Below are 22,378 nucleotides of genomic sequence, written 5' to 3'. Positions count from 1 at the left end.
CCAAGCGGCTTGCTGGCAGTCCCTGTGGCATAGAGGACCTTCCTCCTAGGATCATCACTTTTCTCTCAGTTCTGGGGTGCTAACCTGATTCCCCAGAGTCCTGGCCCTTGCAGGATGCCTGCAACCCACCCTCCTTCCAAGCCCTAGGCCTGGCATGTCTGAGTGCCCCAGATGCTAGCTGAGGCTCTCAACTTCACCAGCTCCTGTTCTGCTTTTCATGCAATCGGGGAAAAGGGTGTCTAAGTAACCACGCCAGCTGATGGAGAACGTGGGGTTTATGTGTTCTGGTTCCCACTCTCTGCTCCCTTGGTCTCTGTCCTTGAGAAAGCACTTGTTAGCTCAGTTAAGTGCCTGGGTCCCCTGGAGAGCGCACACCCCAACAAACAGGCTGCCTGTTCCAGAGCTAAGGGATCCGGGGAGAGAACTCCCGCTGTGCCTTCAAAGTAAGTCCTCGTGAATCCAGGCCCACGGACTCAGAATTTGTTAAAATGCAGAACCAGACTCCGTTCAAACTTACTTGTTGCCCTCTTTAAGAAAACAAGGGGGCTTATCAGAGAAGAAAGCTGATATTCATTGACCACTCACGATGTGATGGATACTCACGTATCCCACTTCATTTCATCTTAGTGCTCATTCTGTGAGATGGGTTTTGCAGAAACTGAAGATCAGAAAGGTTAAGTACTTTGCTCAAAGTCTCATTTTTACTAGCCCACAGAGGCAAGGTTCTGGCTGTCTCTCTGGAGCCAAGGACCACGCTTGTCTCATTACCCCCAGGCTGCTGCTTAGCAAGAGTGCTGCTCAGAGGGTCAGCTTGACAGGGCAAAAGGGCCTGTCTTAACACAACAACCTGGTTTATGAAAGCAAGGTCTTCTGAGCCGCATTATTTTGTCTGTCTATAGAGCTGGGAATACCAAAACTATGCTTCCTAAAATAATTCTATAATGTTCATCATTCAGTTGTTTGGACAAGATTATTCTGCCCTACCTCCCTTGTGCTGGGAAAGAATAAGGAGTCAAATGGAGTCAAATTCACTGTGGTTGTACACACACACACACACACACACACACACACACACACACACCACACTACACACACACACCACACACGCCACACACGCCACACACACACACCACACACACACACACACACGCCACACACACGACACACACACGACACACACACCACACACGCCACACACACACGCCACACACACACACACCACACACACACACCACACACACGCCACACACACGCCACACACACCACACACGCCACACACACACGCCACACACACACACCACACACACACGCCACACACACGCCACACACACGACACACACACACACCACACACACACCACACAAACACACATACCACACACACACAACACACACACCACACACCCCACACACACACCATACACCACACACACATCACACACACACCACACACACACACACCCCACACATAGCACACACACACCACACAAACACACATACCACACACACACCACACACACACGACACACACACCACACACACGACACACACACACACCACACACACCACACAAACACACATACCACACACACCCCACACACACACCATACACCACACACACACCACACACACACACCACACACACACCACACACACACACACCCCACACATAGCACACACACACACACCACACACACACCACACACACACACACACCACACACACACCCCACACATAGCACACACACACCACACACACACACCCCACACACACACCATACACCACACACACACCACACACACACCACACACACATCACACACACCACACACACACACCCCCCACACATAGCACACACACCACACACACACACACCACACATACACACCACGCACACACCATACACACACACACACCCAGCCACCTCCCCCAAGCCCATCAAATTCTACTGCCTTCAGGGCAAATATCTCATGTCCACCAGGGCCAGAATTCAGATCCTCTGATTTGAGTTTTAAAGACAGGGATTTACACAGGATTACCATCTCTTTTTTTTTTTTTTTTAGGTTGTGGTTGCTTCCGATTTCCATTGTCTGAATCATAGCCATGGAAATAATTGAGTCTTTTTCTAGCATAGAATATATTACTCTTGAAATAGTAGGAAATGTTGACAATTTCCTTTTATTGGACTCACAAATAATTTATAAGTTGGTCCGGTTTGGAAAAAACATCATAGTCCTTTATTTCTTTGGCTTCTTCCTTGAGGCTAGGAGCAGCCTCTAAAGTAGCTGCCCGTGCAGGGATGGGCCTAGCGCTCCCCCTGGTGGCCGTTACGTGGGATTGCGGGTCCAGTAAATGGACCAAAAGCTGCCAACAAGACATTTGAATAATTCTTTCTCCCCTAAGTACATAGAGAAGTTTGATTTATTCTTCACAGTCATGTCTGCATTACAGAACACTTCTCCTTATAAAGTCCATCTGCTTTGAGGTTAAGTAAATGATCAATCCCTCATATACATTATCATGCAGTGAGCACTTCTCTGAGGTAGTAACAGCTTCTGTGGTTCTACCAGATGTCAGGGAAGCTGGGAGTTTCTTCTTTCCTTCAGAAGATACTGAAGAAAAATACAAATTGACCTTTATGTAACTGCTTACAGAGGGAATTAACAAAAATGTGAATGTGTGTGGCCGGCAGGAGGGGGTGTTTAGAGGAGGAAAAAGGAGAAACCGGAGAAACAGAAGGCTGTGGAAACAATGCTTGGCTTAGAATCCTGGCTCCACCTACAGAAGGTGGCAGGCGGCATCCTGAGATGGCCCTCCACAAGGGAGACAGACAGACATGCTCCCTCTTCCCTGGGGCACTTAGGAAGACTCTTCCCAGGCCACCTTGCAACTGGGAGCCATTGACTGAGTTCTGGCCAATGGGATGTGGGCAAAAGTGATGCAGCCCTTTCAGACCTTATCCCTAAAGCATCCCTAGTGATTTTTCACACACTCTCTGTCTCTGTATCCACACCGATGGGAACAGAATAATCGAGGATGTCAGGGTCACGCAAGGGAAGTGAGTCAAAACCGTGTGTTATCACTTAAGGACACTCACATAGGAAAACCACCTGATTACCTTCGAACTGTGATGTGAGCAAGAAATAAACTTATATATGCTAAGCCACTAATTAAGAGGTATTTGTTACAGCATCCAGTGTTAATTATCCTGCGAAAGCAAGTCAGGTCACCTGTTTTAGCCACAGTTTCCTCAACTAAAAATAGGGATAATGTATGAAGATTCAATAAAAAGATGTATATGAGAACATTTGGTACAGACTCAGGGCTCAATAAGTGCTGGTTAAAGAGCAACTGTGTCTCACATAAGCAATATTTTCATTCTACAAAAGAATTTTGTATTGTTATCACACAGGTTTCTATCACAAGACAAAGAAGACCCAACTCCAAATGGTAAGCCAAATGACTTTCTTGGCTCCCAGAGCTAGAAATTCCATGTGTAGATTAAGCCTTAGGGCTGGTTTAATCCATCCAGCAGCTCGAGGACCCATGTTCTTTCTTCTGCCTGGTAAGCTTAATTCTTTTTTTAAAAAGAATTTTTTTTTATTGAAGTATAGTTAATTTACAATGTCGTGTTAGTTTCAGATGTTCTAAACCTGACTCTCCTGATGGTCAAAGATGGCTGTCAACAGCCCTCACTACTACATGTTCCTAGTGTACTTTGAGAACAAGAAGAGATCTCATTCCAGTATTTTAAGAAAGAATCCCCCAACTCCTCTGATTGGATTGGCTTAGATCACATGATCACCACTGACCCAATCACTTTGTTGGGGTGGAGGCAGGCGCTGATGACCTGTCAATCAAGACCCATACCCGGAACTAGGGGTGGGATCAGCTTTCCCAAGATCACATAGGCTTCTGGGGGAAGAATGAGTGCATACATTTTTTTGAAAGAATATTTTTAAGCAGGAGAAAGAGGGAACCAGGGGAAATGAATGCTAGCTACCAAAAGTGTGTGCTGCAATTGGTATGTTTATTTTCCTTGAAGCAAAAAAAAAAAGTTGTAGGAGTAGATAGTAAATGTTATTCTGTGATCACTCGGAATGATCATCAAACCTTTCAGAAATCTGAAAGTTAACTGGACGTTATGGTTTTCAACTTCCAAACCTCTGACAATGAGTTCCCTTAAGTATCCTCAGGTAGTGACGTCTTGAAATATATGCACATATTGACTTCCTGTCTCTCTTGACAGTGCAGTGTTAAAAAAATTGTCTCTTAAGAATAATTTAGTTTCTTGCCCTTCTGCCTCCTTTTCCTATCTTTATTTCTTTGTAATTTCCTTGGATTTTGTGCAAGTGTTTTAGAAACCATGAGATGCTATACCACTGGGAGGGGCTGTCCTTTTCATCTGCTCTTCATGCCTAAACTAAATCATGACGATGCTCAATCATAAAATAATGAGACTGACTTTTAAACAGACTCCTTAGATATAAGAATGAGTACCGCTCTTCTGAGCAGCCACCTAGAGAAGTGACCTTCACATTCCAGTGATGTAGCCACAGCTCAGACTGTATTAATTACACCTCAGTTTTAGCCACAAAAGCACAGTGGCTTGTCTGACCACACTCTTCCTCTGATTGGATTCCCAGTCCCCTGTGAGGTTTGCAAAAAATTGAATCTGTCCTCCAAAGCAAAGTCGTGCCTTTTCAGAAAATCTGTCTTGAGATCTGAAGACAGTTGTCAGATCAGAGAATTCCAAACCTAGTTTGAATAAATGTTAAAAGTGAGCATTCAGGAGGACACATGCATTTCCCACTGGTTTAGTAGGAGAAGAGAGGATATTGGGGTATTAAACTCTTCCTGTACAATGAAGATGATCTGCAAAGTCACCGTACAGCTGAATTCCCCAGGCCTCCAGGCTAAATCTGAACTCAGCAGACCCTTCAGGCCTCGGGCTGCCCCTACATCCTGCTGTTACCTCCTCTGGGCTGCTTTCCTGCCCACATGCCCTGCCCTCCTTAAGGCTCTCTCTGCTCCTGGGGATGCCAGCACCTCTTCAGAAGCTGTGGTCCTCCGCATGCCATCGCCTCTCCTGAAATGTTCCCTCCCTCCCTGCTTTCACTTCATCCTCTCACGCCTCACTCAAGACCTGGCTCATCTGTCATCTCCTCCAAGAAGTTTTCCTAACCCTTCCCCTCCACAAAAAAGGCACGTTGTTACTCTATATTTTTTTGGTCTTGCAACTTTAGAAAAGAAGTCTATTATAGCGTTGACTTTTTCTCTCCTGGTATTTGTATTTATCCTCTGTGCTTGACCTGGGTGAGATTGCCCACAGATCCAATCCTCACCCGACCCTGCTCTCTCCTGGGTGGCAGGGTGTCTGACCCTGCAGGCTGCATGGCTCAGGCCCTTGCACTGACTGGTATCTGCCTGGGTTTGTCTACTGGGAGGCACTGACAGGAGACAGGATGGGAGGAAGGGAGAAGCCAGGCTGATTGCATCCTTTCTATAGAAGCCTCAGGAGGTATATGTGCCAGAGGCCATTTCTCTCTCATCTCCTCTGCGTGATTCCAGTTCCTGAGACCTGATAACACCACCTCTTCTTTTTCACTTCAGCCTAGTGGCTCCCAGCTGTTGGGAATCTCTAGGTTTCCTCGTGGTCCCCATTTTGGTCCTAGCTCTTCTATCCCTGGTGTAACCAATTCTTTGTGTTAAATCCCCTCTATTTCAAACATTTAGAGTGATTTCATTTTTCCATACTGGACCCTGACGGATACATCAGCTCATGTCCCCCATCCAGCAGTCAAGAATGGTTGGTTAAATGAATGACATCAGTGAATGGATGAACAGACGACCATGTTTACCTGTCATACATAATTTGTATATTTCTATTTCCTAAGACACTTTTACGACTCTTCCTATCGATCTTTTTTTTCCTTCTGCTACCCCTAATATTTGTTTTCAAGCTCTATCCACTTTTCCTAGCTGAATTCCCCAACCCCAAACCCCTTGTTCAAGTTTACCCACACTCAAGTCCGGCATGGCCTCTGCATCGCTGACAGATGGTGAAGACATCAGGTGTAGAGTGAGATCGTCAAGATGAGAACAGCTGCGGAATCCAACAAACCCACGCTGTTGGCCGGGACCCACAGGATGACAGTGGAGGATTCATGATCTCTCCGCTCTCCAGGTCTGTCTGTGACTTAAGCCAGAGCCACGCCAATTCACAGTGATTCCTGCAGCCCAGTGCAGTTTGCAGATAAAGGGAAGATGCACATTTGTGGCCAACCTGGAAGATTCGAGTATTAGCCTGGCTGCTAAAATGCTCCCCTGTGCGTGAGACCAGCACATGGCTGGTTGGTCTCCACAGCGCTGCCCAGAGCACCATTTTATTACCATGGTCTGGAGGCCAAGTGAATACAAACCAGGCATTAGGAAGGGATCTGGGAGTGGCTGGAGGTTAATGCTCTGCTCCATGAAGAGGGAGGTGCCGTCCACCTTCCTGCCCCTTCCTGCCCCAGGCGTCTCTCAAATCACTTTGACCCCACATGGTTTAAAAGTTAGTTGCAATGTAGCTTTGCAAAAGTGACAAGAAAATGGGCTTCCTGCTGAGGACAGTTTCCTGCAAAGAGCTGCTTACAGCAGGGGGACCACCAGCCTAAGCCTACACTCCCCCATATAGGGGATGGAGGGAAGCAAACTAGTTGAAGAGATGTTTTTGAGTAGCCTTGTCATTTTCTGAGGTGAAACTAGACTGTAAGCCTCTTGAGGGCAAGGATGGTACCTCTTTTGTGCCAGAAAACCTCAAGCGCCTAACACAGGAACGGGCAAATATCTGTAAATATCTGTGAATGTTATTGAATGAGGCACAATCAATTACACTTGAAAAGTGAGGATTGATAGGAGTCAGGAATGGCAAGATTTCATGAGCTGTTTGTACATTTTAGAGATTAATCCCTTTTTGGTCACTTCGTTTGTGAATATTTTCTCCCATGCAGCTCAATATCAAAAAAACAAACAACCCAATCCAAAAATGGGCAGAAGACCTAACTAGACATTTCTCCAAAGAAGACATACAGATGGCCAAAAAAGCCCACGAAAAGATTCTCAACATCACTAATTATTAGAGAAATGCAAATCAAAACTATAATGAGGTATCACCTCACACTGGTCAGAATGGGCATCATCAAAACATCTACAAACAATAAACGCTGGAGAGGGTGTGGAGAAAAGGGAACCCTCCTACACTGTTAGTGGGAATGTAAATTGGTACTGCCACTATGGAGAACAGTATGGAGGCTCTCTAAAAATCTAAAAATAGAACTACCATATGACCCAGCAATCCCACTCCTGGGCATATATTCAGAGAAAACCATACTTCGAAAAGATATGTGCACCCCAATGTTCATTGCAGCACTGTTTACAACAGCCAAGATATGGAAGTAACCTAAATGTCCATTGACAGATGAATGGATAAAGAAGATGTGGTACATATATATAATGGAATATTACTCAGCCATAAAAAGAACAAAATAATGCCATTTGCAGCAACATGGATGGACCTAGAGATTAACATACTAAGTGGAGTAAGCCAGACAGCGAAAGACAAATATCATATGATATCACTTACATGTGGAATCTAAAAAAATGATACTAATGAACTTATTGACAAAACAGAAACAGACTTCAAAAACAAACTTATGGTCACCAAAGGGGAAAGGTGGGGGGAGGGATAAATTAGGAAGTTGGGATTAACGTATACACACTACTATATATAAAATAGATAATCAAAAAGGACCTACTGTTATAGCACAAGGAACTCTACTCAATATTCTGTAATAAATGGGAAAAGAATTTGAAAAAGAATATGTATATATATATATATATATAGAGAGAGAGAGAGAGAGAGAGAGAGAGAGAACTGAATCACTTTGCTGTACACCTGAAACTGGCACAACATTGTAAATCAACTATACTCCAATATAAAATAAAAATTAAATTCAGTTTGAGAAAAGGAATGGCAAGTTTTCTGCTTTGGAAAGTGGGTGAGCTTGATGCCATTTGAGTGGGTTTAGGGGATCAAGTTATGGCATTGGCTCAGTTATGGCCGTGTTGAATGTGAGGTGTCTATGGAGCGCCCAAGTGAGCAGTCCATCAGGTAGTTGGATACATGGATCACTGTTATACAGACAGGATGTAAATGCAAGCCAAGGGAAGGGATGGGTCTTGGTGAGCTGGAGCTCCCAGGTTCAGTTACTTGTTTGTAACATTTTTTTCCAACTTCCTCCATTTCCTCCTCTTTCTCCACATGCTACTCCCCCCAAATCTAATCCTGATCAAGTCCTTTCAAGTCCTTCTCTGAGCTGCTTTTCCCTCATCTGTATAAGGGGGATTTATTGTGTGCCCTGGTGGTGAACATCAAATGAGGTAATTCAATTCACCAAATGTTTACATAGGTGATTAAATGCCATGGTGAGAAATGCCTTTGAATAAGTACACTGACCTCCATGCTCTGTTCCACCTGCCTTGAGGCAGCATCCTCTGCTCTGCGAACGAGTGGGAAACAAGATCTCTTTGACACATGCCACCCCTCTTCCCAGGAAGCCCTTCATTGCAATGACAAAAGGCTCTCATCTTGCAACCTGAACAGGGGCCGAATGGCCTGTCCCGTCCAACGGCCTCATTCAGACTTGACTGAGGTCTTTCACACAGGGCTTGGGGTGGGGGGGGCGGCCTGGCTGCAACCCACCTCCCTGCAAGCTGTTGGACCAGCTCTTGGTAGTGTGGGACCTGAGCTGCTGGCCGCTCTGCTAGCATAGCTAGTGAGCAAGACACCAGCATTAGAGCAGAAAAGAATGTGCCATCACAGGGCTGCCTTCCGGATGACAAAGGGTCTGGAGCAGCAACTCCTGAAAGCAGAGGCCAAGCTTTTTAAAACTTTTCTCCCCCTAAAGGGCCTGCTTGGGAGGCTTGATTGTTAAAGGCAGGGCTCTGCACAGGCCCCTTTCTCCCTCTGGGCTGTCCTCTTGACTACTCTAGAACTAAGATCAAGCCTTGTTTCCTCCCTGAAGCCTTTCTCCACCCCCTGGACAGAGATAGATAACTCCCTCTCTATGGAGAGAGAAGAGGGGAGAGATCCAGCCTTCACCAAGTGCCTACAAGGTGTCAACTACTGCGCGGGATTCTTTATATTACCTTTTACCATTTCATACTCAGAACCATCTGAGGGGTTGAGTTTGTTAGACCCCTTTTACAGATCGGGAAGCTGAGGATCAAAGACACAAGTCACTTGGTTGAAGGAAAGCTCGTAAGTGGCTGAGCCAGAATTGGTCAAAAATCAAGTTCCCAGTGTATTTGCTTTCGCCATATTTCTAACAGGACACTAATTGTGTGGCTTTGGTTGATCTGTTCACAGTGGGTGCCTCAGAGCCAGAATCCCCTCTAATCCATCTCCCCTCCTGTCCCAGCTATACACTGAGCAGGTCTGGAGGCCTTTGACCACCAGGGCTCAGACCCTGAGCACCTCCTAACCAAGTAGGAGGATGGTAGCGGGCATCCACACCAGCGAGGGATGGCCGGTGCTAATTTTGCTACTCTGGTCTGGTGTCCATGGTTCTCTGGGATGAATTTTCTGTCACCAGTGTGCCATTGTACCTCAGCTGTCACCCAGCCTTTGCTGTGTGTACCTTGTTCCACTGATGAAACATTTGCCTCTATTCTTGGCTTTTACTCTTTTTTCTCTGAGTCCTTAAACCCTAGTCTGCTTGCCTGATGCCCTAATAACTTTTCTAGACACTGCAGCTTCTTTCCCTAGGTGTTGAAATCTATCCCCCAGATGCTGCCAATAATCCTCTAACTAATTAATACCATCCCTCCCCTAAAATCACAATGATGCCACCCCTGTGAGCTTCAGCTTGGCTACAGCCTATAGCATTGTGATTAATAGCACTTGACCCCAATAGAACAGATGAGTTTGAACCCAATTCTGCCTCTTATAGGCTTTGTACCTAAGGGAAAAACTCTTAGTCTCTTTGTGCCTCAGTGTCTTCATCCATAAAATGGGAGTAATGACATCTACCTCCTGAGATTAATGAGAAGATTGAATGGTATATGTATTTAATGTATATAAGGCAATTTGATATATGTAAAGTAATGACCACTGTGCTTGATAAAACACAAGCACTCAATAAATAAAGGATGTCTGTTGTTATTCCCAGCAGCCCAGATAATGTCATTTAAGCATAGATATCTGGTCTTCAATTCAATCCTCAAGAAGTTGGCTAAACCCACCCAAGGATTAGTTTCCTTATTCCCTGACCCAACTCTTCCTATTTCCTCTGCTTTTCCTACCAGCTCACTAATGCATTTCACTAGTCAGAATAAGATAGATTATGCTGCAGGGACAAATAACCCCCCAATTTTAATAGCTTTATATAGCAAAGATTTATTTATATCATAATCTGATGACTATTGGACAGATCTCCTTAGTAGCTCTCTTAGAAGAAGGGACTTTGGGATCCAGGCTCCTTCTGTTTTGTGATTCCACCATCTTCAGCGCATGGCTTCTGAGATTGCTGCAAAAGGAGAAGAGAGAAAGTGGACAATTGAGCAGGCAGTCCTTCAAGTAACATTCACTAATTCTTCCCACCTCCCGTTGATGAGAACCTAGTCACACACCTAAATCTAATTGCAAGGGAGGTTGGGAAATATAGCCTTCTCACATACCCAAGAAAAGGAGAAGGAATTGGGATTTGGTGAATACAAAGCATTTTCTCTGCTCATCTTACCTCCCTTAATAAAATAACCTCCATAGCCCCCAACAAGTGAGAAGAGGTAGCTGTATCTCAGAACCCTGAGTCTTCCATCCCCTGTCCTCCAGGCTCACCAGCAATGAGTCTCTCATTAATCAGTACTGCACCCATGCTGACCTCAGTGGACACTGCTCTCTCTTTATTTAACATTCCACCCCAAATGTGGACCAAAGGTGCTTCCTTTTTCACTATGCCAGAGCTGAAGTTAAATATCTAACAATATTAGATTTTACCAAAGATTGGGGGATGATAGATGAGGAATTAAACAGAGAGTATATATGTCAATCCCAATCTCCCAATTCATTCCACCCAGCCCCCCTTGGTATCCGTATGTTTTTTCTTTACATCTGTGTCTCTATTTCTGCTTTGTAAATAAGATCATCTGTACCAATTTTTTCAGATCCCACATATATGCATTAATACACGATATTTGTTTTCCTCTTTCTGACTTACTGTATGACAGTCTCTAGATTGGGATTGACATATATACGCTATGGATACTATGTATAAAATAGGTAACTAATGAGAACATACTGTATAGCACAGGGAACACTACTTAGTGCTCTGCAGTGACCTAAATGGGAAGGAAATCCAAAAAATAGGGGATATATGTATACGTATAGCTGATTCACTTTGCTTTACAGTAGAAACTAACACAGCATTGTAAAGCAACTATGCTCCAATAAAAATTAAAAAAAATAAACAGAGAGTAAGCTACAGTTGCTAATTTGCTTTTTTAAGATGGATTTTATGCATCTTCAACCGAGTCTTCTGTAGGACCACCTGCCTGCCACACTCCTGTCCCACAGCCACAGGTCAGGGGCCATTTGACCCCTCCTATCCAGAAATGCTACACAGGTGTCTTAAGTCCACAAAACATAAGCATGGCATTTGAGGGAGAGTGGCTAGAAAGAGAGGGGGATGTGTACATGGGTGGAGGAGAGAAATTATGCCTCCCTAACTCCTTGCAAGGAAAGCAAATCTAATTCTTATCCTTTGATAGAGCTTTCAAATATATATAAAATCAGCTACCCAAATTATGATTCATGAGTCACATGCCAATTGACCTGTACCACTCCTATATCTTAGTACTCCGAGCCTCCAAGTTGCAATCATGTGGTATTCCTGTGCCTTGAAGTCCAGACCCAAGGAAACATGACCAAAGAGAGAGAGAGAGAGGGATTCCTGCTTGAATTGTCCATCTGAGGCCCCCTTTTTCTGGATGATGGGATATGGGAATGGCTGATACTGGGAACAATTCCCTACTTCCTGGCAAGCCCCATCTCCTTCCCGCAGAGGAGTGGTATTCCTTTGATCTCTACAAGATGAGCAGATCAGAAAACATCTTAATCATTCATCTGAGTGATGCATACATAATGTAACTGGCATTAGTGGAGGAAGATGAGCCTAAAGGGCTGCTATGTCTCCAGATCCAAGCACAGCACTTGACACAACCTAGGTGCTTAGATTCTTGGTAAAAGGCTGTTAGAGGGAAAGCAACTTGGCTTGGTCATGTTTGTTTAGTATCCTTCAAAAAAGCTCTTACTAAATTATGATATAGGGTTAAGTTGATACCTTAGATGAGCACAAAATTCAGCCATGAGCTTCCTTCCAGGCAAAAGAGAAACCAGCTGGCTTATACAGTTTTTGCAAACTGGTAGAAAGGAAGCAAACCCCTTTTTGAACCCACATACCTCCTAAGATAATTTGAGGTATTTTTATCCTTAAATGATTTCCATTTAGATAACTGTATACCTTGTAGTAACCATCCCATATTGCTGTACTGTTTATCCATCCCTTCTGCCTTCGCATGCACCCTGTCCTCTATATGGCATTTATCTTCCTGTTCAACCATCGTACTTTATTTGGCTTTGTATTGCCCAATCCTTTAAGTCCTCTGGTCGCAGCATGGAAGGGAGGAAGGAGCCATGTGTGGAGGCAGGGTAGAATCCAAACAGAGAGTCAGACTTGGACTCTTCAAGGCCAGGGTGTCTGCCTTGACCTTCCAGAGTCTCACGTGCTTCACTTGTCAACCAGGGATAACATCTCTTATCTTACAATCATCCTGAGGAATAGAAGAAAGCATGTGCAAACCGTGTAGCTTCTTACACAATAGACTCTCAATAAATTTAAGTTCCCTTCCTCTTTCCTTCTCTCCGTTTCAAAAGTAGTCAGGATATAAATTATACATAAATAAATCATGCATTGTACTGGAAGTCCTCAGAAATGATTAATGTAAAACCAATAATAATTTTAATATTAATCATATGTTGCCCTAGCAGCACCGTCCTGACTCTGACAATTAATCTACTTGCTCCACCTTTGTCCTCATATAACAAACGGTGCTCAAAGTTTACCCTAGAAAGAGGTGAATGCACATGATTTCCCATTTTTGGATATTGTTTAAAACCTTTTCTACATCACAGTATTCTACTACAAACCATTACTTATGGTGCAATTTGTAGCAATATGTTTGCCGAGAAATGAAAGACAGGAGTGGAAACACTAAAAGTCTACAAGCAGTATCTGAGACTGAAAGTAAGGTTTGGAAGCGTGAAGAATGTGCTGGAAATACTGATATCTACTGCTCAGTATGCCCAGGAATGGACGGGACCTTGTTGGAGAGTGTGGTCCATTATTCCCATTACCACGGGGGCAAACTGAAGCTAGGGGCTTGAAAGACAGAAAGGTCTAGAAGATATCGAGCCTAACTTCAGTAGAAGTATCTGCTAAGCTTTCTCACTGAATGAGAGGAGGATGCAAAGAACCCTTCAAGCTCACAGATTCTGTGAGTTTATTATTCTGCCTTTCTCTAAGATTTAAATGGAAGCAACCAGAGTGGTGGTGAGTGTGGGCTCTGGAGCCGGACTTCCTGGATTGCAAAGACTGCTCTCCCACGTGTTAACTATGTTGCCCTGGATTGGTGACTTTAACTGGTCTGTGTCTCAGTTTCCTCAACTGGAAAATGAGAATTATAATAAGAACTAAATAAGGTGATGTTTCTAAGGTCTGGGAGACCATTCCCAGTGGGCAGTACACCTTCAGTCAGTCACTTCCTGGTCCATAATTAAGTGCAGATCACTGAAGCTCACAGTGGGCCATCAAAGCACCTTGTAGATAGAGGAGGATCTCATAGTTCTTTATTCAGTTGAATTACTTATTCCTAAAATGTAGCGAGAGCTAAACTTAGATCAAAACCCATCCCCCCCCAATGTCTGCACTTTGTACCTGCCTCCACCCTCCCACGTAAGCCTGTGTGAGTTCTCCTTGTATCAAGCTGGATGCAAGGACCTGCGTACTCACGGCGTGGGAGCTCATGAGCAAAATGGGATCATTATACGGAAATAAAACAGTGCTCCTTCACTAGTACATCCAAGTGCAACATGTGCATTTTGACAGTGACATAACCACCATGAACTGAGAAGGAGAAAATAAAGGAAGAGGAACCAGTATTTTTGGTGCTTATTAAGCAGTAAGCACTGTAGAGATTTTCACCTGACACAGTAATCCTCAAACTAACACCACCAGCCCTCTTATCTAGTTGTACACAAGAGAAACGTACATCCTAGGGGTTTGTTGACATTCCCAAGGCCAACATTTAGTGGGAAAACTGAGTTTAGCATCTCATAATGTAATAACAGGGTTCTAACAGTCACGGTTCTTAAGCCCACTTGCAAAAGACTCCTAACAGCTACCAATAAGTAGTGCCCACTACATCCTATGACCTGCCACTGTAACTTGTCCTGACCCAAACCAAAAATCACAGAGCTGCCAGTCCTGGCAGGTCCAGGGAGGTGAGAGCCCTTCTGACCTAGTCCATCCGTCTCTGCCTTTGTAGGCTGGTCAGAAGCCACCAGGGGGAGCCCTTGCATTAAGAGCAAAGGAAATTTGACAGCCTAGTTATCACCTGGGATTGGGAGGCGGGCTCAAGCTCTCCTGAGGGCTTCTGCCCTTGACTCCTCGCTGTATCCTGTACACACGTATACAAGAAATACTTGCCTTTGACCTGAGTGAAGGCCAGGCCGGGAGGGAAAGTTACAGAGAACCTTGGGCTTGTGCCCCATGTAGCTTGGAGGAGTGGGCTCCTAATCTGATTGCAGGCTGAGCCCCCATAACGACAGTGTGGATCAAACTGTGAGTCATGAAATCAATGGAGTGGGTGTGTTGACCATTGATTTTTTAATTAAATATCACTTCATGGCTCAGAAGAAAATAGAAAATATCACTGTGATCACACACAGCACGAGTGATTATTGTTTTGAGAAATTTTAATTTTAGTGTGTGTGTGCCTGCGTGCTGACTCATGATGTAAAAGATAGGTCTGTGATTCATTTATTATTAAAACACCTTGACCTAAAAAAGCTTATTGAAATCCAGATTCCCAGACCCTAGACCAGAAGAGTGGGCTCCTGTCTGCCCTGGGGCCTTGAAGCCTGTATTTGTAACATACTCCCTGGCAGCTGTGATGATCAGCACCGTATGGGAGCCACCTGTTAGAGGAAATGGGCAGGCAGGTGGGCTCTCCTCACCTGCCCTCCCCCTCATCACCTGCCCTCCCCCCCCTGCCCTGGACAGGGCGGGAGAGGCTTTTCACTTCACGAGTTTGGCCCTAAAAAAGCAAGAAAAGTCACACAGACTGTCTGCTGTGCTGGCCTCCCAAACTCCAGGACAGCTGTGAACTCTTAAGAACTGGGAATTGACACGGGTTCGTGCCCCGGGCCGGGAAGATCCCACATGCCGCGGAGCGGCTGGGCCCGTGAGCCATGGCCGCGGAGCCTGCGCGTCTGGAGCCTGTGCTCCGCAGCGGGAGAGGCCACAACAGAGAGAGGCCCGCGTACCGCAAAAAAAAAAAAAAAAAAAAAAAAAACAAAACTGGGAATTGGGTTTCCAGCACCAGCTCTGTCAGAAAAGCGAAAGAGCGCGCACACACACACACACACACACACACACACACACACAAACCCACACAAACCTAGAAAAATAAAATCCCTTTAGAGTCAGCCAGACCCATGTTGAAACCCTGATCCTTCTACTTACTACCTGTGGGGCAGGTTACTGGGTCTCTCTGCACCTCCAATTCCTCCCCTTTTGAATGGGATTATAGCACTTCCCAGGGCGATTGCAGGATTTGGGTAGAATAATGTATCATGCTTAGATAGTGCCTGACCCCAAACAGATGCCCTATTACAGCAGCTCCCTTTCTGGCCTCCCTGAAATCCTTCTATGAGTTTGGGCACTACCTGGCCCCGTTGGGCTTCGGTTCCCCTGTCCTTTTGTGAGGGTGAGTAGCCATCCGCAGGGTCGGCCAGGGTAGGCCTAGGCTTTTACTAAGGAAGATTACATGGTCGGGCCTGAGCCTGCTGCCCTAACGGGAGCCCTGCCGCCCCCTGTTCCCCAGCTACTCCCCCGAGCCTCGGGCACAATGTGAAGTCCCTGCAGGGTGACTGTCGGCCCAGCCTGGGGGAGAACAGTGGGGAGAGCCGCTTGCCGAGAAGGGCCTGAGTCTGCAGATCTTTGGTCGGACAGATCCCTCTCGACCCCGGCAGGTGCCGGTCCTGCGAACTCGGCGGACGGAGGCCGGCGCGCGCCCCGCCGCGGGCAAGAGCGCTCCAGCCGCAGCAGAGGGAGGAGCTGCCGCCCAGGTGGGGCAGGTGGGGAGCCTGGGCTCAGGTGTGTGCGTGGCGGCAGGGGGAAGCGATTGCTTCCTGGCCGGTGCAGGCGGAGCAAAACGGACCTCTGTCTCCCAGACTCTGCCTCGGAGGAAAGCCATGGAAGGGGTAAGTCTTGTGGGTTTAGCTGTGGGCTTTCTGTCGATCCTTTCTTGCCTGGTCCAGTTCCTCCCAGTAGAAAGCGTGGGGAGAGGCTGCCTGTGCACCCCGCCTCCCCATGGAGAGGAATAAACAGGATGTGTTAGTTGTGTTAGTGCCGCCCAGCTCACACTGGCCTGGCGTTGGGGGGGGCGGGTGGACGGAAGAGGTGTATGTACCTGTCCTGTGCCACCTTGGAGGCTGAGGGCACAGAGGCTCTCAGGAGTGGTGGCATGAGGGACCCTACCTCTAACCCTGCGAGCTGGGCTTCCAACTCCCCTCCTCCCCCCTCTCCCCCGCCCCCAGCCTGGGTGTCAGTGAACGTTGGCCTCTTTGTTTGCTTGTCCTTGGGGACTGTGCCAGTCCTCCGGAGATTTCGTGGGCTTCCTGGTCAGAGAGCAGGGCCGCGGGGGCTCTTCTGTGGCTTGTGACTTTCCTGCTGGCTCTGCGTCTTATAAACTGTGTGGCCTGGGGCCAGTAAGCGCATCTTCCTAAGCGTCTGGTTCCTCGCTGGTAGAATAGGATTACTTAGAATAACTCGCTTGTGAGGTGATTGGAGCTGCTTGTAAAAAATAGACATGACCTATGGGGACGTGCCCAGCACAGAGCAGGTGGGCTTCCCTTCTCCTTGGCTGGCCACGTGCTGTTTGCCTAGTTGGAGTTTCTCCGCCTGACTGACCATAGTTTCCTTTTTCCTTCTCTAATTCTCCACCCCCTCCCTTCCCCCCTTCAATAAGTCAGTTTCTTTCCAAGGGGGCGGGGCAGGGATGCGTTTCACCTCCATACCTTCTTTATTATACGTTTGGAGTCAAGTCGTTTCCTCCTGTGAATCGGGAGGCTTCCTTCCCAGAGGTACATTGGGATGGAGGACCCACTTCAGCCGTCACCCATCAGGAGAAGCTCGCCTTTGTCCCAGGGCAGCGGACATGTGTCTCTCTGTGGCTGACCCTCCAGTCTAACTAGCTGAGTTTTGGAAAAGAGAGAGCAAAGGCACGCTGGTATGGCTTCCGTCTCCCCTCCTCTGAATTCTCTCTCTCCCCTACCCTGCGGTTTAGCAACTTCTGAGAAACTCCTCCTTGATGGAAAAGTGGCAGGCTGAATAGATCTAGTGTGATTGTGAGAAACAGAAACGGACTTATATTTTGCCCTCTCTGATGTGCCAGGATATGCGCTGGCATCCATTATTTCAGTTTACCTACATGACAACACAGTGAGGTCAATGCCAATTGCCCCAGCTCTTATGGAGGGAAACAGTCGGAATGTTGTCTGTTGCTCAATATCACAAAGTAGCACAGGCTGCAATTTGTCAATAATAAATATTGAGTGCCAACTGTAAGCCAGGTATCACTAGCAAGGATGACAAGAAAACAGGTGGAATGTTAGGCAACTGAGGAGAAAAATGTACCAAAGGGCATGTTAGCTCATAACATTTTTATGGGAGAAGATAATACAGTTATGGGGTAAGCTGATGTGGTTATGCAACTTTTTCTGCTCAAAGAGGGAAAAAAAGATCAAAAGAGAAATATGGGTTATTTCTCATTTTAAAAGGAGGATTTAGTTTTTTTCTTAAGTCAATAAAATATCCATTCAATATGCATTACTAAGCACCTGCCTTGTGTTGTCAGGTGTGTTTCAGGGGCTACAGATGCCGCAGTGACCCAGTCAAAAATGCCTGCCTTTATACAACTTATATTCTAGTGGCGAAGACAAACACACACACACACACACACACACACACACACACTGTATATATATATATATATATATATATATATATATATATATTAGGTCAAATGGCAGTGAATTCAACATAGAACCACAGCATGAGGAAGAGTTTAAGGAAGGTGAGGCATCAAGCAGGAGAGGCTGCTATTTTAAATGGGATAATTTCAAGAAAGCCATCAATGTAAGGTGCCATTTGAACAGAATTTTGAAGCAAGTGAGGAAGATGGCCCTGTGGATCTCTTAGGGAAGAGTATTCTGCAGAGGGATAACAGCGAATGCAAAGGCCCTGGGGCAGAAGGTTGTCTGATGTGTTCAAGGGGCAGTAAAATGGCTGGCGAAGAGAAATCAAAGGAGAGAGTGGTCAGAGGTAGAGGTCAGGTCACGTAGGGTGCCGGAGGCCATTGTCGGAATTGCAGGTTTTCCTCTGAGTGAGATGGAGAACACCTGAGTGTCGTGAGTAGCAGAAGGGAATGATCCAACTTACTTTTTAAAAGGGTCACCTGGCAATTGTTTACAAACTCGATGATAGAAAGAGCAGGATTAGAAGTTGGCTGACCAGTTAGGAGGCTCTTGCCCTAATTCAAGCAAGAGAACATGGTGGCTCAATCCAGAATCTTAGCGGTCAAGGCGGCTAGAAATGGTCAGATTCCAGATATATATTAAAGGTAGATTCAACAGGATTAACTGAAGGATTGGACCAAAAAGATGTGAAAGAAAATGACTCCAAGGTGTGAAGCCTGAGCCCCTGGAAGAGTGGAGTTGAGGTTGAATGAGATAATTTAAGGTAGCACAGGTTTGCAAGGAGATCAGGGGTCAGTTTTAGACATAGTAAGTTGTAGGTTGAGGGGCTGAGTAGGCAGTTGGATATTTGGGTTTAGAGTTCAAGGTGGAGGCCCAGGCAGTAAGTATGATTAAGAGAGTAAACTTTCATTGCCTAGCAAATACTGGGTGCATAGTAGTGTTTAGTATATGTTACCGTGGTGGTTTTCAAACTTGGCTACATATTTTCTGACATTCCTCCATAAAGAAGTGGAGTTTGCGTTCCCTTCCCTTGACTCTGGGCAGAATCATGACTGCTTTAGCCAGTAGACTGCAACACATGTGACATTATGTGACTTCAGAGGCTGTGACATAAAGGGCTATGCAGCTTCCATCTGGTTTGTGGGAACCCTCACTCTTGTAGCCCTCAGCCTCCACATAAGAGGTCTTTGGAGACACCTCGGGTAAGCCTAGCCTTCCAACATTCCCGCAAGACAAGAACCAGGGCTCTGCAGGCCAGCCCATCCACCAGTGAGATACCACTGGGTCAATTTCATCAACACCCTATGGAACAGAAGAGTCACCCAGCTGAGCCTTGCTCAAATTCCTATCCCACAACATTGTGAGATATGGAAAAATGGGTATTGTTTCAGGCCACTCAGTCCTGAGGTGGTTTGTTTTGCATCAATAGGTACAAGTATCCTTCATTCTTTTTGGTTATAAAAAAACATATCATTCACCCCTATAGATATAAGGCTCCAGGGGGTTTCTATAAACGTATAGTTTATTATGTAGTTTAGCTACCCAAAGAGAGATTGATGAGCTTTAGTTTTTCTAAATCTGAGAGTGAAGTTTTACCCTAGTGCACTCCCTCAGCTGGGTAGCCCCACAGTCTTGGCAAGAGAGAATCCTAGCATTTTTGAGCTGGGAATGCTAGTAAGCTTAGAAAATGGTACTTGAATTTTTGATCAATGAGCATTGGAGTTGGAGTTGAAAGATCCATATTTATGTTTACTTCTGCCTCTTAATAGTCAAGTGATTTGAGCCAGCCGTTGAAAAATAAAACGTAGGAGTTGGGAGATTTCTCAAAGACCAACCAGTCTAACAACTCCCATTTTAGAGATGGGAAACTTGGGACCCACGGGGGAAAGTGGGCACACACTTTGTAACTACTTCCCCACTGTGCCTCATACAGAGTGGAAGCTCTTAAATGTTGTTAATTTTGAGAGTAAACTCCGAGTAACAGACGCCTACACTCTCCCCTTGCATTATTTGATAGAAATTCACCAAACAGCTTCTCTGAATCTGGCCCTTGCTCAGAATTTCTGAGAGGGGACCTATCATAGATGCCCTCTAGTTGTTTAGTTTTGCCGGGGAGAGTGTCAAGAAAACAGACAACTGCAGTATTAATGAAAAGTAGAATAAGGGAGAAAGGCTCAGGTTTCAACAGGAGCACCGAGAATAGGGGGCTAACACAAAGTGCAACCATCCCGGGCGCATTGGAGGAGTTGGTATCTGACTTGCACGTCAGAGAACTAGGTGGCACTTCATCAGGGAAAGAGGAAAGGAGGGGAGGAAAGCAGAGCACGGACAAAGGAGCAGAGCTGAGCAACATGGTGGGGTGAGAATCCAGGAAGGAAGGAGCTAGGATCAAATCCCAAGAAGTAAATAGGGACCAGAAAGCCCCTGAATGCAGATATACTTCATCCTGGAGGCCAAGGGAGCCACTGAGGGAACTGCACCTCCCAAATGGGACTAAATGTCCCCTGCAGTCTTCTCATGCTCTGATGTCCTGGAACTGCAGGACTTTCTCAAGGTCTTATGTGGCTTATTTTTGAGAGCACTTAGTCTAGAACCTGGGTTCTAAATGCCTGTGAGACCACTTAACAAGCCCTCAAGAACAATTTCAGGGTTGTTTTTCCTGAATCCTCTGATTTTTAAAAAAAATGTATTGAAGTATAGTCAATTTATAATGTGTTAGTTTCTGCTGTACGGCAAAGTGATTCAGTTATACATATATCCACTTTTTTAAAGATTCTTTTCCCATATAGGCCATTACAGAGTATTGAGTAGAGTTCCCTGTGCTATACAGTAGGTCCTTATTAGTTATCTATTTTATATATAGTAATGCATGTATGTCAGTCCCAGTCTCCCAATTTATCCCTCCCCATGCCTTATCCCCTGGTAATCATAAGTTTTGTTTTCTACATCTATAACTCTATTTCTGTTTTGTAGATAAGTTCATTTGTACCCTTTTTTAAGATTCCACATATAAGTGATATCATATGATATTTGTCTTTCTCTGATCTTTAATAAATAGGTCATGAGACAGGGTAACATCTGAAAAAGGGGATGGGCCCGCTGAGAAGGATGTAGCCATAAGAATGTTCTGTTGTTAACGAGCTTGTTCTTGGGAGAGTGGAGTTCACTGGGGATTCAGGTCAGATCGTTGGGGTGAGCCTTCTTGGGAGTTCCAAGAGAATATCTGAGAAGGGGACAAGGAAAGATCACCCAATTATTCCCGATTCCTAAAGACTGGCCACCTCACCACTGTCTTTGCGGAGAAAATGTGCTGCAGGGGCCTCTTGAACTGTGTTGCTTTGTCCTTGACCATGAAACATCAAGTGGCCTGCACAGCTGCAGGGCTGATGTCCGGTCTTAACCAGCAGCTTGCACCCTGGATTTACCCAGTGTTACCTTGACATTGAGTCAAGCTTTCCCTTCCCCCAACTATGCACCTACATTTCTCCACCGGAGAGGTGGTTCTAATAGGCTAATCTGTTCATGTCACACCCCTGCTGAATCTCCTTCAGTTGTCGCCTGTTGCCTGTGCAGGTAGAACCCAAGCCCCTTCACCTGGCTGACAAGGCCAAGGTGCTCCCACCCCAGCCTCCTGGCCCTGCACCCCTGGTGCTCCAGCCTGTCCTACCCCATGCACACTCCTCTCTCCAGAATCCTGATTGTCATTTCATTAATACTCAGCTCGGGTATCACCTCCCTGAGAAGCCTTCCCTAGCCCCTGGGTCACAATTGGTCCTTCTCCACCTTGCAAGACCCCAGCCCTTTGAACAGCCCCAGGTTTGGACTGTGAGATCCAGCACTGTGAGTGCAGCACAGCCTGGCACTTAAAAGCACAGACTCTGGGGCAGCCCAGCTGGTTTCAATTTCTGGCTCCACCATTTACTAGCTGTTCAGCTTTGAGCAAGTTACCTAACCTCTCTGTGCCCAGTTCTCATTTGTAAATGGGATAATAATAGCTACCTCTCAGCAGTCACCTGAGT

This window comes from Phocoena sinus, chromosome 1 (genome assembly GCF_008692025.1).
Source record: "Phocoena sinus isolate mPhoSin1 chromosome 1, mPhoSin1.pri, whole genome shotgun sequence".
Taxonomy (NCBI): domain Eukaryota; kingdom Metazoa; phylum Chordata; class Mammalia; order Artiodactyla; family Phocoenidae; genus Phocoena; species Phocoena sinus.
This window is presented reverse-complemented; position numbering follows the sequence as displayed.